The sequence below is a fragment of the Xiphias gladius genome, chromosome 3 (genome assembly GCF_016859285.1).
Source record: "Xiphias gladius isolate SHS-SW01 ecotype Sanya breed wild chromosome 3, ASM1685928v1, whole genome shotgun sequence".
Classification (NCBI taxonomy): domain Eukaryota; kingdom Metazoa; phylum Chordata; class Actinopteri; order Istiophoriformes; family Xiphiidae; genus Xiphias; species Xiphias gladius.
Window position 1 is genome coordinate 14966817 of NC_053402.1, and position 16809 is coordinate 14983625.

General features: G+C 43.5%; 1 long non-coding RNA gene across 1 annotated transcript in view; it reads left to right on the forward strand.

The window, feature by feature from the left end:
- Positions 1–6048: 6048 nt before the first annotated feature.
- The window catches only part of LOC120787827, a 51444-nt gene continuing 40683 nt past the window's right edge, over positions 6049–16809 (forward strand). The window contains exon 1 of the long non-coding RNA XR_005707096.1: positions 6049–6677. This is a non-coding gene — a long non-coding RNA (uncharacterized LOC120787827). The remainder of the gene's footprint in view (positions 6678–16809) is intronic.

The following is a 16809-nucleotide window of genomic DNA, read 5'->3' on the forward strand; positions in this document are numbered from 1 at the left end:
GGGCTACATTTTTTAGGTTGTAGTATAAAGTTAAGGTTTTGGTCGCAGGTTGACTTTGCTGTGACATGACATATCATGGAATTTATATCGATACCAACAGACAAATGTCCAGGCTCTTGGAAGACAAACTCTCTTACAGATAGCTCCAACACATTATGAGATGCAACAACGATCCAGGTCACGAGACAGAAATTCAGCCAGTCACTCAGCAACAGATAGCGAGAGAAACTTCATAACCTCCATAGGAAACAGGTGCTGAGTCAGTGAGGAGAGGAATGTCAGAAGAATAGGGAGGGAAGCGTAGCGTGTCTGTGTGTGCATGGGCGAGAGAGAGAGAGAGAGAGGTGTGTGTCTGTGTGTGAGAGAGAAGGTGTGAGTAACACTGAGTGGAAGCCAGGGAGCTGAGGAGAGAACAAGGGGAGGAGACTCGCTGGGGATTGCGTGCGGACATCAAATGTTTACCTGTAACAAAAAGAAAGGCGAAGGTGTAGAGGAGAAAAAAAGGAGAGGGAAAAAAAAGGTCGTGGTTTACAGGGGTGGGCGGGGACCTAAGGCCTAAAGCATGAGCTTCGCACGCAACTTAACAATACTACCTTTATGAAGACTGTATTGCGTTAGTCAGTGATTACACACACTCATGTTCATGTAAGATACCACTGGTGTTACACACGCAAACACACACACACACACACACACACACACCCGCCTCAAGGAATTTAACAGGAATAGATAACTAATTGATGGCACTAAAACTGCAGCTACCCATGTAAAAGCACATAAGAGGTGAAGAAAGGCTTTGTGACTTCCAGATAATGGGATCAAAGAGGCTCGCACTCTTTTGTGGCCACACATTATACACCAAATGGGACCAAATAACCGACCCCATCTGCGGAACAGCTGGAGTTATTGTTTGACAGAAGGGGTACTAGTGTCCATCTAAACTCAACCCAGAACCAATACTTCTGAAAGCAGATGTTCAGTATTCCCTCTCGTCCCCATCTCTCTCTGTGGTTGCCCTCTTCATTTTTCATTATAATTGCCCAACAAATCAAGACAAAATGAGAGTCAGCCTTTGTTGTGGAAACCACAGAGGGCCCAGGGCCCCTCTCATGCTTTCTCTCCGGGTCTCTGTCTGTCCGCCTGTTACCCGCTGTCTCTGCCTCTACAGTATCTTAGCACTCCATCTCAAGGTTGCCTTATCTGTAATGAGAACAAAAAGCCTTGAAAAACCTGGGCTGGTGTAGGACTGATAATAGATTACATGACAATAGTCACATCATGGCTTTATATTTAGAGTAATGTGCTCGTTATTATGATGGACTTCTACAGTAACACCCCGGAATCATCTCTGTGCAGTGTGTATAGCTGTAGGGTAATATTATTCCCCATGATACACTTTTAAATGCAGAAACTGCGTTTGTTTAGTATATTATTTTCTACTTTTGCAGAGTACGGGATAACATATGTTTTACATGTCCCTTAATAATGATATTCATGCACAATGTTCTCTGGACAATTAGAAAATTTAACCAAACACAACCGTTCTCCCTTTGCCAATCTCTTCTCTTTGATTGGGGTTAAAATCCGTCCATCACAGCTGGGATTGACAGCTTGCGTGTAAAAGGCAGAGCTATTTGGGATTTAGCTGGGGACGCCTGTGGTCAGCACAATATGTGGACTATAAATAATTTGACTGCGTATGTCGTGTAATTGTGTGAGCAGGGAGTGAGAGAGGGCGAGAGAGCTACACACACACACTGGGCTCAGGGTTTCCTCTCCTGTGAGCGTCTGCAGTCAGAGCGCAGGTACAATGGGGAGCATTGTTCAGATGGCAGGCCCCTGCGTGCCGGCTCCCCCTCCGTACCTGAGCACAGAGACAGGTGTATTTCTCCTAGTCACGCATAGCCCTGCCTCACTCCCAGCTGGTTACACACTGCTTGCCACTGAGATCACACACGCACACACCTAGAAAAGCATCCACAGACAAAAGCAATATAAATACATACTGATTACAGATACTTTTTCTTGATAGTAGGTCCCTTATTCTTACCCTCAGCCTTATCTTCCCCTTTTCCTAATTAAAATTTTAACCTCAAACCAATCTTAATCCAGACCCTTTGACAAGTTATAAATCCAAAATTTATGTCCCTCAGAGTTTATTAAAAAATTACACTCATGTACGTAGACTGAACTTGCATGCCTGGGTATACAGCTGCACACTCACTGCACGATACTTTCCTGCAGGAAATTAGGGTGTTTTCTGTTGATAATTAGAGTCTTCAGATTCCATGTTTACAAGGTTTGCTCTTTGACACAGAAACCCAGTTAGCCAGTGCTCCTGCAGGTAAAGAATTCTCATAGTCACACTATGGTAAGGCTCCAGGAACGACGTGTTTGTCCAAAGACATTTTCCCTTGCCCAGTGTAAGAGTGTGTTTTAGAGGAATAAGGAATGAGTCATGCACATGTCAGTTGTACTGTACAGCCAGTCTGGGGCCAAAAGTTCATTTAATTTCTCCCCAAGTAGGAAAACGTGTTTGTGTCATTTGAACCCCTGGTACAGTTTGACATCTTAATGCGGGGTGAGAGAGAAGAGCCCTGAAAGCAGCAAGGGATAAAGGCAGATTGCGATGCAATCAGAATAAAGGAGATGATTTTACCATAATCTTAACAGTTAGCACCAATCAAATGTGAAAAAAACAACCTGGTAGGGAGGGGTGGTGGTCATCGATTACATGGTTTCCTTTGAAAGAGCCCCTCTTTCACAGAGCTGACTCCCCGAGGTGCTGGAGGGAGTCCAGCACTATCAGTCTCATAGCACAAGAGGATTAGCTCTTTATCTTGGCTGATTCTAAAGAAAAGAGGTACACGCCACATTATGTCTTATTATATAGAGCAGGCACAAGCCATTTTTTTAGCAGTTTTCACGTGAGTAATCTGCACCTACGTCAATGTGAAACCTTGCCGTGACCCCTGTTGAGCGTCACTTTGCCCGTTCCCACGCCGAAACCCACAAAACCTGGTGGAAGTCTGCGTGTTGGCCAGATATGAAATCAGATGACCAGCCAACACTGAATCCAACCCAAGGTTTCCTGATTGATATTTACCAAATTAATTCCCAGGCGGATGTAGAAATAATAAAACCAATGAAAAGTGGGAGAGTGGGAATATATAAGGAGGGGAAACCAAGTGTGACAGACTAGCGAGCCTGTGGTTGGGGCCATGCCAGTGAAAGGGCATGCCGTTGTGGGGAAATACTTGTCATTTTTTCATGTACCCCTTGGTTTCCAAGACGTCATTGCCCCCCCACCCCCACCCCCAGTAATGCAGTTCACATCATACTTTAAGATGGGCCGAGTAGTTAAATAGCCACAGTATGGCCTGCATTTTTGTAACCTTCCCCGTCTTCTGGTCTCATAGGCTCTTGCTCTCTATCCTGTCACTGGAGTTTGGGCACTCAGAGCCACATAAGGAAACATTTGTTCCCAGTCTAGTTGAATAGAGCCTTGTGTTGGAGGTAGTCAAAGAGATACAAGGGGATAGGACATCCAAACAGTCCAACACAAGAGCTCTGCTCTGAAGCCCCTCTCTGTCTGAGCCGGGCCAGTAATGAATGTCCTCTAGTCTTAATCACTCTCAGGGCACACACTGGAGATATGACTGACTCCATTGTCCTCCTCTCTATGTTTTGTATGTTGAAAGCAGAAGTCGTAGAGGTCATTGCTTCCAGTAAATATTAGATTTGTTTCGCCACTACCAGGTGATCACTGTGCCACTTATATGGGTTCTTTGCACGGAGAAGATTTCCATGTATCGCAAATTTTACAGTTGCGTGGTGATGCGGATGTACTCTAGACAATTTGTTTATGCTGCTTGAAAATATCTGAAGCTTCTCTTCAGTCAGTCAGCCTTGTTTCCCCTGGATTCTCTGATGCATTCCTCCTTTTCCTTCCCATCTGTGTGAGCAGCGTTCAGAATGGTTTTGTGCTCTCTGGATATGATTATCCCTGTCACACCAATCTGGAAAACATTTGTGTGCACATTAGCACATACCTACATACACACACTCAACCATGTCTCCACTCACACGCACTGGCGTAGGTGGAGACATGCTGGAGGAGGATGCACATAAGGGGGGGGGGCACGCTCGCACACACACACACACACACAAACACACACACACTTGCAGGCACTTGCATACACACTTAGGCAAGCCTGCAGACACACTTGAATTATGCACACACACACACACACACAAGGAAAAATAATGCAGTTTAATTTCCTTTGGCTCTTTTGTGAGGCTGACTCATTGCTGAGATAAAAGGAGGAACTGCTGGCTCTATTGTTCAAATTCATCACACAGTTTTAGATAAGTGATAATAACCTCTTAATTACCTCCACGATATAATTCCCACTATTAATACTTTAATTCAGCCTTGATTACTGAATAATGAGCTATGTGAGAACTTTTTTGTGAGAAGAGGTCAGCACAGTGAACCAGAATAAAAATGTGTAACCTTCCTTTACTTTCTTTCTTTTTTTCTTAAAAGGAAAAAAAAAAACCCTTCACACAGCAGCGGTGGCTTAGGAATGTGAGACAGGAATGCTGTTGAGTTACTATAAAGGGGGTTTGATCACTGAAAACAATGTCTTTGTGTTTTCATCCCCAGCGCTAGTCACGCAATGCTGTGTGCACAAATCTCCAGCAACTTTTCAACCCCGCCACACAAGAAAGCCATCAAGTACCTGCAATTGACAGAATCGCGTGCAATTCAGGTACTCCTGGATTGTACTGGAGCACGGCCAAATGGGGGGTAGAGGAAAAGGTGGAGTGGAGCCTCACCTGCCTAAACGCACTGTGTCTTGTGTTGAGAGACCAGTCATAGCCGTGTGGTTGAGGGTAAAACCAGTTTAATTCAGTTGATCCAACATTGTATGCTGACATGCATCGGATTATCCAAATTCCTACATAGATGTAACATATAAGATGATAAACTATAGTTTTATGTAAATTCTTTGAGGGAAATAGGTTTTCTGAATAGACTAGATTACTTATTTTTTGTCAATGACTTGTTTAGGAGTTTACCCACATTATCTCAGCTTTGTGATCACTTAAATACCATATTGCATATAGCACATACAATGGTTTTATTATAGAGAAATTAATAATGATTTACGGAATCAGTATACTTGTTCTAAATTATAATTAAATGCAGATATTCTCCTAGAGTCAAATCCATAAATTATGGCAAACATTAAGAGGGTTTTTTTGTTGTTGTCCTGATTTACATTTAATGATCAAAACCCCAATTTAACTTCACTTTCATCCAGCCATCTTCATATATACTGAAGTTCAGTTATGTTCTAATTCTAGTCCTCACTTCTAGTCTGCGCTCCGTTCCGTGGGGTCCGGTCCTTGTTTTGCGGTTTAAGGGACGCTATGATCCCTGAAATACAAGCAAGCCTGGAGGTGGTTAGGACATGAAAGTGAGGTAAGAAAGACAAGAGATTCATTCATGGGAAGGTGATTCAAGGCACCGACATCCCTGTATCTCTGCGCAGCGACAGATGATCATTATTACTCACTCACGCTGCTCACACAGGGCTCACACGCAACCTGGGATCAAGCTGACAGATGATGAGTGAGGGAAACAAGATTAGGACAGCCCGAATTCATTACACAATAACAACGATAATAGTAGCATAACAACAACAATATGATGATGAAAATAAGAATAATAAATGCAGTTTTTCAGATTAACATTGCCTTAATCTAAGTAGGCAAAATGAATTATACAGTACTTTCAGTTTTACTGTAATGCCATTGTATTATGTTAAAATATCATTCCATATAATGCTCAGCTTTTCGTTTTCTTCTCTGTTTGTGATTTCTAAAGTGTGCAGCCTCATGTCCTCCCACGGCTCTAAAATGTTGAGCCGCGACTTGGCCATAAACTCCATGTACCGTCATGCCCCGCGCGTCTACGTCGACGGAGCCGCAGCAATGAGCTGCACTGCTCCGCTCCAACTATGGCTCAGTGCTGCTCGGGCTCTCCGCGGGAGCGCGTCGTGTCCGCGACGGAGGAGCCGCTTGGAGCCTGAGGCAGGGGCCATCACTCCGCCGGACCACGAAGCTGAACCCGTTGCTGTTAAATCCTCAAGGGAAATAACCACGCTGATCGATCTGCTGGATTGGCCAGACCACGGATCGTTGTCCGGACGCATTAACGGGATTTAATGCTAACACTACAGCACTGACACGCGTGTGGAGCTATTATTATTATTAGTATTATTATTAGTATTGGTAAAACCTGAGCACGATGGCAGCAGCTGGTGAATTCAAGAGTCCAGCTGCAGATCGCCCGGTGGCACATAAGGAAATACTGTCTCTTTCCCGGGATGGACCGGTTTCTATTACTCCTGCTGCCAGAGTCCTGCTGCTGGACAAGCTGTTCGTCGGACAGACGCGTCCCTCGGGATACTCCACGCGTGTTCAAGGGCAGCCGGTGCTCTAGGTGGCCGGTATCGTGATATGCTTTTGGAAAATTTGTTGTGGTGGATTTTTTTTTTTTTTTTTGGAGCAGGGGAAGCAATATCCTGGAATATATTTTTGTTAGCGATGCTCGGCAGACGTCCAGCAATTTGGATAACGAGAGCACGCCTCAGCTCATCCAGCAGGTATGTGAGAAAAGCAAAAGTGCCTACCTCTACTTCTTGGCAGAAAGGTTAAGGGCTAGACTCAGGTTGTGTTAGAAATGCATGTTGTCATTCCTTTTCTTTTGGCGGCGTGTGTGTGTGTGTGTGTGTGTTTGTGTGTGTGTGTGTGTGTGTGTGAGTGAGATTGGGGGGGGGGGGGTTACCAAGATGTGCAGTTTAGTCAAGTGCGTCTAGGAACCAGCAGTTTTTCAAAGGGGTCCCAACGAGGAATAACTTAATTTCACCAGCTGTTATTTAACAAAAATACAATAAAATGTTTACCAGTGGCTGTTTGGACCAAAGGTTCTGTCATTATCTCCCTACACACCCATTTGGCCTCTAACTTCACCACCAAAATGCATGGAACACTCAAACTTCTCCCATGGGATTCCTTGGGAAAACTCTTATCAAGCTGTGGTCTATTTCTAATTTGTGTCTGTGGAGATGTGTGTGTGTGTGTGTGTGTGTGTGTTTTGATATGAAACGGCTCGTCAGATTCCCGCTCTGCTCCACGCATTTAGGTCCACCTGTTCATTCCTCTGTTATTGTCTGGGTTCATTAGGTGCACATCTCTCACCCTCCAAACCGACTCCGACCGACTTAGCTTGTATTTCACGAGACGTGACTCGAACACTGTCACTGTCGAAATCCACCCATTTTGACATTTCCCTCAGTATAACCTGTCCATACACCTGCAGCGCCAGGTGTCCACAGACCATCCCCGGAGCCGCGAACTGTCATAAGATGCGAAAGACCAGGTGCAGCAAAATAAATGAACAGTGTGGATGCAGGGTCCATAGAAAGCAACAGGTAGTCCTCCCACCTCTGCTACAGTGAATCCATTCAGGTGAGGGTAAATCTGTTGGAGCTCCATACCTTTTCCCACAGGGAGGCCCGTCTTTAGAGCAAGCTGCTGTTACCTGACGTATGGCACATAGAAGCGATCTAAATCTGTGCTGCGGTGGATACAACAGAAGACCTGGATTTTGGCTTAGACGCTTCACTTGAGTGCAACCTACAGGTGCATGTGACCACATTCATTGGCGAACCATACGTGGTCAGGGTCATGTCAGAGAAGCGTTTGTACCTGTTCTCCAACTTGCCATTTTAATAAGCTCACTGTGACATCATGGAATTTTATTCATAGTGTGTGTGTGTGTGTGTGTTCACGCTAGGGAAGCTTCCACCTTTTCCGAGCACCTTCCTCTTCCTTCAGTCAACCCCATCCACTTCCTTAACAAATAAAGAATTCCACCTATTGTCCGGGCAGGGGACAGAGCCCCACTATATGTCTGTATACAGCGCAGAGCACAAACCAAGCACCCCCCCCCACCCCCCCCATTAAAAATCTTCTCCAAACAAGCCCCTCTTTCTCCACTGAAGAGGGACCCTCTGTCTAATGCCAAGTGACTCTCATGGCCAGCATTGACGGTGGGACACTTGCTTCACAAAAGGAGCTGAAGTGTCAAATAAACTCGGTCAGAGCCCCCGACACACAAGAATTCCTTTATCTGGCACCCTGGGAGGCAGACAAAGACAGACTTTGTGTCAGTGAGCAGGCCTTGACTAAACACTGAGGCTTTTTTTTTTTTTTTTTTTTTAAACTCCTCTTCTCACAACTTCTGCCTCTTCTTCCTCCTCCTCCTTTTGTCATTTGAACGGCAGAGCGGGAGCATGTCTGTTGACGTGACCCCACTCACCCAGCATCTGTCCTGCACATGGCCAACATCACCCCTGTGTTGTGTCAGCTCCACACAAACGCAGATCCACCCTTGAACGCCCACTTGCATACACCCACGACTGTCTGTTAGACATCAAAGGAGCCATAACATTTCGGTAGACGCAATTTCTTTCCGATACTTTTGTTTATGTCTTTCTGTCAATAGCTGAGAATAGTAAAGCAGGAATTTGCTTTCTCACAGGGCTGAATGTGCTGGCTGTGCTGTCATACGATATGCTTGCGGTGAACCGCAGTAGAGAGCCATATACACACCAGGTCAGACCCACTTAAAAACCCTGTATTTACTCCACTCAACATTTCCGAGGAACTTTCGGAAATTTTTTGAGCCCAGAATTAGCTGTATTATTATGCGTTTAATACTGATGCTAAATTCAGACCTTAAGTTTTGTCAGTCACAAGTTGCAGATGTTTAGTAGTTAATTAAATCCAGATTCCATTGCCTTATAATGTCACCTGGACAAATAAGGTAACACACACACACACACTTCAGATTAAACAGACTCACACTTGTTCCACACTAGAGGTGCAATTCAGTGATTCTATAGAGCTTTATAGTCTGGCCCTCGAACTTAAAATCTAATCTGTATGAAATGGACCCACAACAGTGTTGAGACAGCGTTGAAGCAGCACCACGGAGACAGTTTTGTGGCCCAGAGCTTGGAGCGGGCCAGCCCCAGTGATAGACGTGTGCATCAGGCCCCCAGGCATGCTAACACTGGCTTGCCCAGAAAGCAATAGTCCCCAGCATAGTGGTTAAGGTAAACAGATCAAGTTGCTGTGGTCGAGCGTGTTAATGGTGTGTTTATGAGCTTAAGTTGAGTGGTGATTTATCATGTCTAAACTCAGGGCTCACCTCTGGTCCTTGGCCTTGCCTCTGGTGTGTGTGTGTGTGTATGTGTGTGTGTGTGTGTGTGTGTGTGTGTGTGTGTGTGTGTGTGTGTGTGTGTGTGTGACATTGCACACAGGTGACAACACTGACTGAGCAGCGTTGACCTCCTGGTGAACTGTGTCTCAATGTCATGACTGTTTCCGGCCACTGAAGGGAAATGAAAAAGCAATAGAAACATTTATTACACATTACATATTACACCCTGTTTCTTTAGCAAATGTGCCCTCAGCATTACCTCATCAGGTCTGCAGGGCACAAAGCTCAAATCACAGCAAAATATCCTTCCATCATTAGTGTCAGATAACCTTTTAATGAGCTCCATGAGAAAAATCAGGTTGTGTGAAAAGCTGTTGTGTATCTTTTCATATAGAGCACTGTTTACACTCAGCTTGTGTGTGTGTGTGTGTGTGTGTGTGTGTGTGTGTGTGTGTGTGTGTGTGTGTGTGTGTGTTTAGAATGGGCTCTAAAGTTTGTCTGAACAGGAGAACTGTCATTTATTAGTAGTGTAGGAACAATGGGGAGCTTGTCTCCAGGGTGGTGGGGGCCAGAGGGGGGCCAGAGGGGGCCGGTGGAGCCAGGGGAGGGTGGCCTGAGATTGGGCAGCAGCCTCTGACCAAGAACAAGCCCCTGTCTGATGGAGAGAACTGCTGACCCTTCCTGAGTAAAATGGCACCTTTGTTTCGAGGTGTATGTGTTTGTGCCTATGTGTTTATGTGTGTGAGAGGGAGAAGGAGAGAGGTTTTGAAAAGCTGTGTAAAGTGTTTTTTTTTTTTTCTTTTCTCAGCACTTTGGTGATTTTCCCTTCATTTGTGATTTTCTCTTAGCTACAAGTTTTCTCATAGATTCTCACAGTATTCAGCTGTGAGGAAAATATGCAAGACGTGGGGCCAAATTTAGTTGTTCCCTGTCACAAAAGCTAGTTAATGACATATCATTTCCAGAGTGGTCATCCCCTCGAGCATCTGCCCAAAATTGGAAATGTTACAGATAAAATGCCCAGTGTTTTGACGGTCAGTTTTCATGCAGTCATTTCTACATCATTCACTCACAAAACGTCTTTGCCCAGAGGTGTACATCTCCCATCAAAGTATGAGCAAGTGCTTTTGTTAATATAAACACATTAGCGTGTTTGTGACACTACACAACACTATAGTCTTCAGTGATGCCTTGACACTGGGCCACCTCTTCAGACTAATTAGCTATTTTGTGTTTTCCTCTGGCCTGTTGCCACAGTCTGTGTGGTGCTTTCTTTCTATAGGCCCATGAACAACTGTCCCCCTCTCGTATGATGCTCACGAGGGAGAGAAATTGAATGGAGGAGAGAGGAGGAATGAAAGCTGGTGGGTAATGGCAGCAGATTGCTGATTTCCGACAGGGAAACCGCAGCTTAGGGGCTGGTGTGTGGAGGTGGGGGGTAGGGGGTGGGCTGGTGTTAGCCTGCTTTGGGAGTTATCAGGAAGTGGGAGGTTGAGGGAGACAGACAGCCAGTGCTTGAGTGAGAGTGTGGCATGGTGCTTTAGAGGAAGTGCTGAACATGAGTGGGGATTCTTCAGAGTGATGCCTCTTTGGTCCGACACTCAAAGTTTATCGTCTTTGATAAACCTCCCTCTGCACCTGGTGCTCAGACCTTTTCAACTTACCTGAACTGCCACGGGGTCCCCCACTCCTGATGGGGTGATAAAATTACGCCACACTTCCTCTGACTTTCGTTTAAATCCTGCTATCCTTTCTGTCCTTGACCTCCTGCGTGAGCACAGCCACGCTGAACTATCAGAGAATGGTGAAAGCATGATGGGTGGAGGACCGGCTCTTTCCCTCAACATGCCCCCGACACAGAGAGAGTAAACAGCGAAGACACACAGTGTAGCACAGGGGCATCTCTGTCGGCCCGGACACAGATAGACAGCACTCTATTCAGGCCCCGCCACAGGAAGGCTGCATGCACCACCCACTTCACTACAAGGACACTATGGATCTGCGCTACAGTAGTGAATAAGAGATGCTAAGTATAGTCGGAAACTCCGCTGGTTAGACTGGAACACATGCAGGCGAGGAAGCTGCTGTGAGGGTTTGCAGGGTAGAAGTGTACTCTGTAGAGCAGGGTTGTCGTCACATGCACAAGACAGAGAGAGTGCACGAGATGTGTGTTAATTTTAACAGTCCCTCCCTGTTTTGAGAGTGTAATTTTACCTGCTGAAAAATTTTAAGTTCATATGCAGTTTGTGTGCATATGAAGTAGACAGGTGTCTAGTCTGGGGTCTTTAGGTGCCCTCTTGACCTTTCCTGCACACACAGAAATCAAAATCATCTGCAGTACTTCAAATACCAGACATTCCTCCCTCTGTTTTCTCTCCAACTGGCCTCACTTGTTCTTTTCATGCTTTCGTTTTGGAGGGAAAATTCCTCCCTTTGTGTTCCGCTCTCACAAATGTCACATTCCTCCGAACCTGTGACCTCATTGGGCTTTTACTCTGCTGGGTGTGGGTCACCATGGCAGCGTCACTGTGTTTCAGCCAGTGACACCTACACAAGTAAGCTGTCCTCATTCAGGAGTTGGATCTTTATTTTTTTTTTTTCACTCGATCCACTCTTTCAGTCCTCTTCTCTTTTATTTCATCCTCAGTGGGGAGGATAAAGGAGACATTTTCAGTGTGAAGAGGAGCGTGAAATTTCCTGTGTGACCTGCCCGGGACACGGCAGACCACCAGGCTCCTCAGTCGCCCGTGTATGTGTGTGTTCAATCCTGCGCTTGTGTCAGGAATCCTTGTGACGCTGACTACTTTTAGTGCATGTCTATTTTTATTTGGTCTGTTTAAAGGAGATATAATGAGGCCGAGTTACACTCTTTTCCACGTAAAAAGTCCAATTAAGGTGAATTGTCAAGAGTCCTGACATTTAGAAGGTGCACACAAAATATCATGTCACATGAAAGCTAAAGGCTGGGCGATTGGGAGGCAGATACTCCTATGTCTAAGGCTGTCCCAGTAGGCCTGTGTGCTTGGAGGTCAAGCTACCACAGTGAGCCCTAAGCTTCTGACAGACATGCTGTGGAAGTGGAAGAAGGGGCTGTCAGTGTCCCCGGCCAGAAGCTCAGATAAGCATACGGTGCCAAAGTGCTGTAATGACAGCTAAAACAACTGGAGGCTGTCCAGACGTGAGGCTGTCATCACGGGGCATCACTCATTTAACAGGCTGTGGAAAAGAGACAGACATCATTGTTTCTTAATGGGCTGTTGTTGATTGGATTTTTTTTTTTTGTCACCTTTGAGAGGATTAAAATATCTGTCGGGCTGATGGGCTGCAAAAAAGGAGATTTTATGACAAAAAAAAAATACTTTGTCATACTTTGTCTCTATAAAATCAAAACTTTGCTTAAAATGATATTGCAAAACCATGGCAATGATGTAGTGCAATCTGAGGTTGATTTTGAAAATGCCTAAGCGCATTTCTTAAACTCTGCTGCACCCTTGTGGACAGTGTACACAACAACAGGATGTTGGTTTACTGGGTTGTAGTTCCTTCTTTAGCCACATAAGATTTTTTTCAGTGTGCGTCCCTGTGGTTAAAAAAAGAAAAGAAAAAAAGACAAAATTACTGGTGATAAAGTCTGGTATGCTCCTATACCTGATCATCCATCCAGAAAATAAAAGCTGTTCAAAAATATTCTACTCTTAAAGAAAATTTACATTATGATTTTCCTATAATATTGAATATTAAATTCAATGTACAAACAGAAATAACTGTATCTAAGCTGCTACTCCAGGTGTTTGGTATGTTTTTTACATTTCTGTACAGTCAAATCAATTACACCATATTCAGATTCAGAACACAGGCCACAACATTAAAATCTGAATTTTCAATTTGCATGTGAAAAAAACTGCTACTATAACTACTACTATAATAACTATAATCTTTATTTATATTCACCAATGTGTCATTTGCCATTTCTATATAAACATTTACCAACTAACACAAATTTTAAGATAAATCAGAATACTACTGTATGTTTCTCCAATGTGTATGAATCCTCCAGCCATCGTGAGGATCTCTGGAAACAGTGTACACTTCTCGGTTACACATGTAACTCGTACTGTGTATCCAAATTCCAAGAATCCAACCTTGAATATAAATATGAACTACAAATTTTAATCTGAAAAAAAATGATACAGTTAAGTCTGACAAATGTCTTGCAAAAGGTTACAAAAAATATTTCGGCTCTAAACAGGTTTCACAGTTTATGAGGAACAGGATGAATCAGGCTGACGAATGTATTTAATGCATTTCCAATTATACTGAAAATGGAAAGTAAGCAACTTGACTAAAACACAAGCAGGAGGTTAAAACAGGTTCAGAAATACAAATGATATTTATACCCCTGCAGTAAATCTTCTGGCTAGATTTATGTATTGGGTTTTAAAGTGGATTTTTAACTTAAAAACCAGTGGGTCATTAGATTAGTTTAAACAATACCCTTAACATTGTTTTTGATTGATTGATTGATTGATTGATTGATTGATTGATAGATAGTACCTTCAAGCAACAAAAGCATGTCCTTTCTTCCTGTCACCACTAGAGGTCAGAGTTTGACCCTTGTCCTGAGACATACTGGAAAACTCCACTGTTTGCTCACTTACTGCAGCCCTCAAACTAACCCAATACAATATAGGGGGTCTGGTAGTCATATCTTACGTCATTTCCTCAGTTGCATGAAAGGTAAGTTGTGTTATTTCACCAGCATTACAGTGGACAAAGTGAGAGCTCTGCATTTTGTGGAAAACCTTCTGAGATCAGACCATTTTAATGTAGAATATTAATATAATTAATATATAATATTAATATATTCACCCTCCGGCTTTTTTTCTGTTCTTAGCCTGACTACATATTACATAAGAGCTTCATTCTTTTCTTGTGCGCAATATTGCAATTGGCTATGTAAACCACTAGGTGTCTCTCTTGCATAAGCCTACGTGAATGGGTGAATGGGTGAACGTCCTCTACAGTTTAGCACAGAGCTTTTGAGTTTTACACTTTTGTTTTCTCAGATTTCCACAGTGATGGTATTTGCAAATGTTTAACTGTTAAGATCCATTAGTGAAAGAAGTTTGTAGAATCTGCTACAAGAGAAATCTCTGCTTTGCTAAAATCTGCCTCACAAATTAAATCATAGACTTGTTTGTGAGTGTGTTTTATATTTAAATTAGTACGTAAAATCAAACTGCTATAACACTTAAAGTGCATACAATACATTTCTAGTAGATTCTTTGCTGGAGAAAATATTAGTCTCAAGTTACACCACTAGATGGCAATGTGGTAACGTGAAAAACAGCTTTCCTGACTAAAGTAAAAGCTACTTTGCATGTCAGTAACCCTGTGATCTGTGGAGTAATGGATGTAGACTGGCATTATTATCTTCTTATTGCCCCTTCTAACTCATCTCCCTTTGAAGATCAAAGTAGCCGTGTCCCTCTGTGTGTACCGACAGTGATAAACCCGGAGTGAACTTCAATAAAGCCAACTGTTCACTTTGTACATCTGTCGCTCCTAACCCTTTGCTGGCCTTACAGGTTGGATTGCCGTTGAACCAAGAGAGTCAACTGTTGTGCAGCATTTCATATGGATTGCTCAAAGTAAGCCTGCACAAGAGCTTTCAGAATAATTTCAGCAAAGTTGGGGATATAATTCTAAATGCATGGTGGTGTAGTTGAGCAAGGAAAAAAAACAAAAAAAAAAACGCCTACAGAAGAGCTAAATAGCGATGTGGAAACGACCATCAGCAACCAGTCGGTTTTTTGGTTGTTTGAATCATGATACAGAAACTTGGCAAGTACTTTAGCATTTTTGTTGGCTTCGCTCCTCCTCTGTGTTTCTCAGACATTGGTGACCACAGAGAATGAATGAGAGGATTACACAGGTGACATGGTTATGGAACAGGTGGGGCAGTTTATGATTGGTGGAAAGCAATGGCACGAGTATGATGCCACTTGCAGTTCCGTCCCAACAGGTGTCCTGTAGATGGGGGTTTTAGTGCTTGTTCAGGGATATGTTGGGCACATTATGACCCAAGTGGTAGGTCACAATAATTGTTGTTTATTGTTCCATGCATGTGATTGAACTTATTAAACTTACAAAAATAAAAAAGTTTTCTCTGCCTTCAGATCTGTATTTGACCTCCTAGCCACTGTTGAAATATGACAGTTTTATTTCATCCGCTCCTGATTTTGAATGAATTTCCTTTTGCATATTGAACAGTTTCTTTTAAGATCTGTGTGGCTCATTTTGGAAGGCTCAGTCTTCCGTTTCCGCTCAGTGTGTACACTACATTGTTGAACGCTGACCAGGTTGCCTTCAACAAATCAGATTTCAGAGTATGTAGTTATTCAGGTTCCTGACAGTTGAGGATTATAGGAAAGAGTCTCATGGGAAAAAGTTGTAATCATAAGTGAATCTTTTATCTGTGTGTTGTGTAACCTTGTGCACATGCAGTGTGTTTGATATAAGTAGTGTCTCCGTACATAAAGTTCATTCATCATACTATATGTTATGTGTGCACATGTGTAGTAAGGCATCTTGAGGTATAGGTTAGGAGCATTGTGAGCATCACACACAAACTGTACTGATGCACAAATGCTCTTAACACAAATGCTCTGTACTTTACACACAGAGCCACACCTCTTGCACTGGTAAAGGTGTACGTCAAGTTGTCCACAATCTACAGCTAATCAGATTTCTCCTTTTGGGTTTGTCACTAAAGGGACTTTAGCCACCTTGAAGAGCTTTTCCACGAAGTTGTGCACAAACACACAGAAAGGCCTGGACACACATTCTTCTGCATAACCTTTGTAATATTTCAAACACTCTGTGCAGTTCCTCCAGATCACTCTTATCTACTCCTTGTTTTCTTTTCTCCTACCAAAACCAAAATCAAATTCCAACCTGTGGGCTTTTCAGAACTGTTGGCCACTATTTGCTTCTGCTCCTGTTCTTTTTTTTTTTTTTTTTTTTTTTTAATTTCTTTTCTATTTATTCTCAGTGAAAGCGTAAGCTTGCACCGCACAGAGTTTAGTTTCAGGTCTTTGTGGAGAGCTTGTTGACATTAGCCCCTGCATCAGATCGCATTCAGTTTTAAAGTGGCAAATGCTAACCTGCAACAGAAGTGAATGGTTTGCAGCACTTCTCCCAGCTGCTTATCTTTGCCATTTCTTCTAAGTTCTCCAAACTTACTCAATCTCTTCATAATGATCGATCATCTAAATCCTTCAGCAACTTCTGATAACAGCTACCGCGGACTAGCTGAGAACCTGACCAGACGTGTCCAAGGCAGGCAGGCAGGTACTGTAGGAGCTCTCTTGCCTTTCGGGAAGAGATCCATGTTTTTCTCCATGGTGCTTATTGCAGACAATATGTTGAGGCATGGCAGAGCGGGTAAAGTTAGCAAGCCAAGGTGGAGCTTGGCTAGAGATATGAAGGAGGAAGTCTAGAGTGTT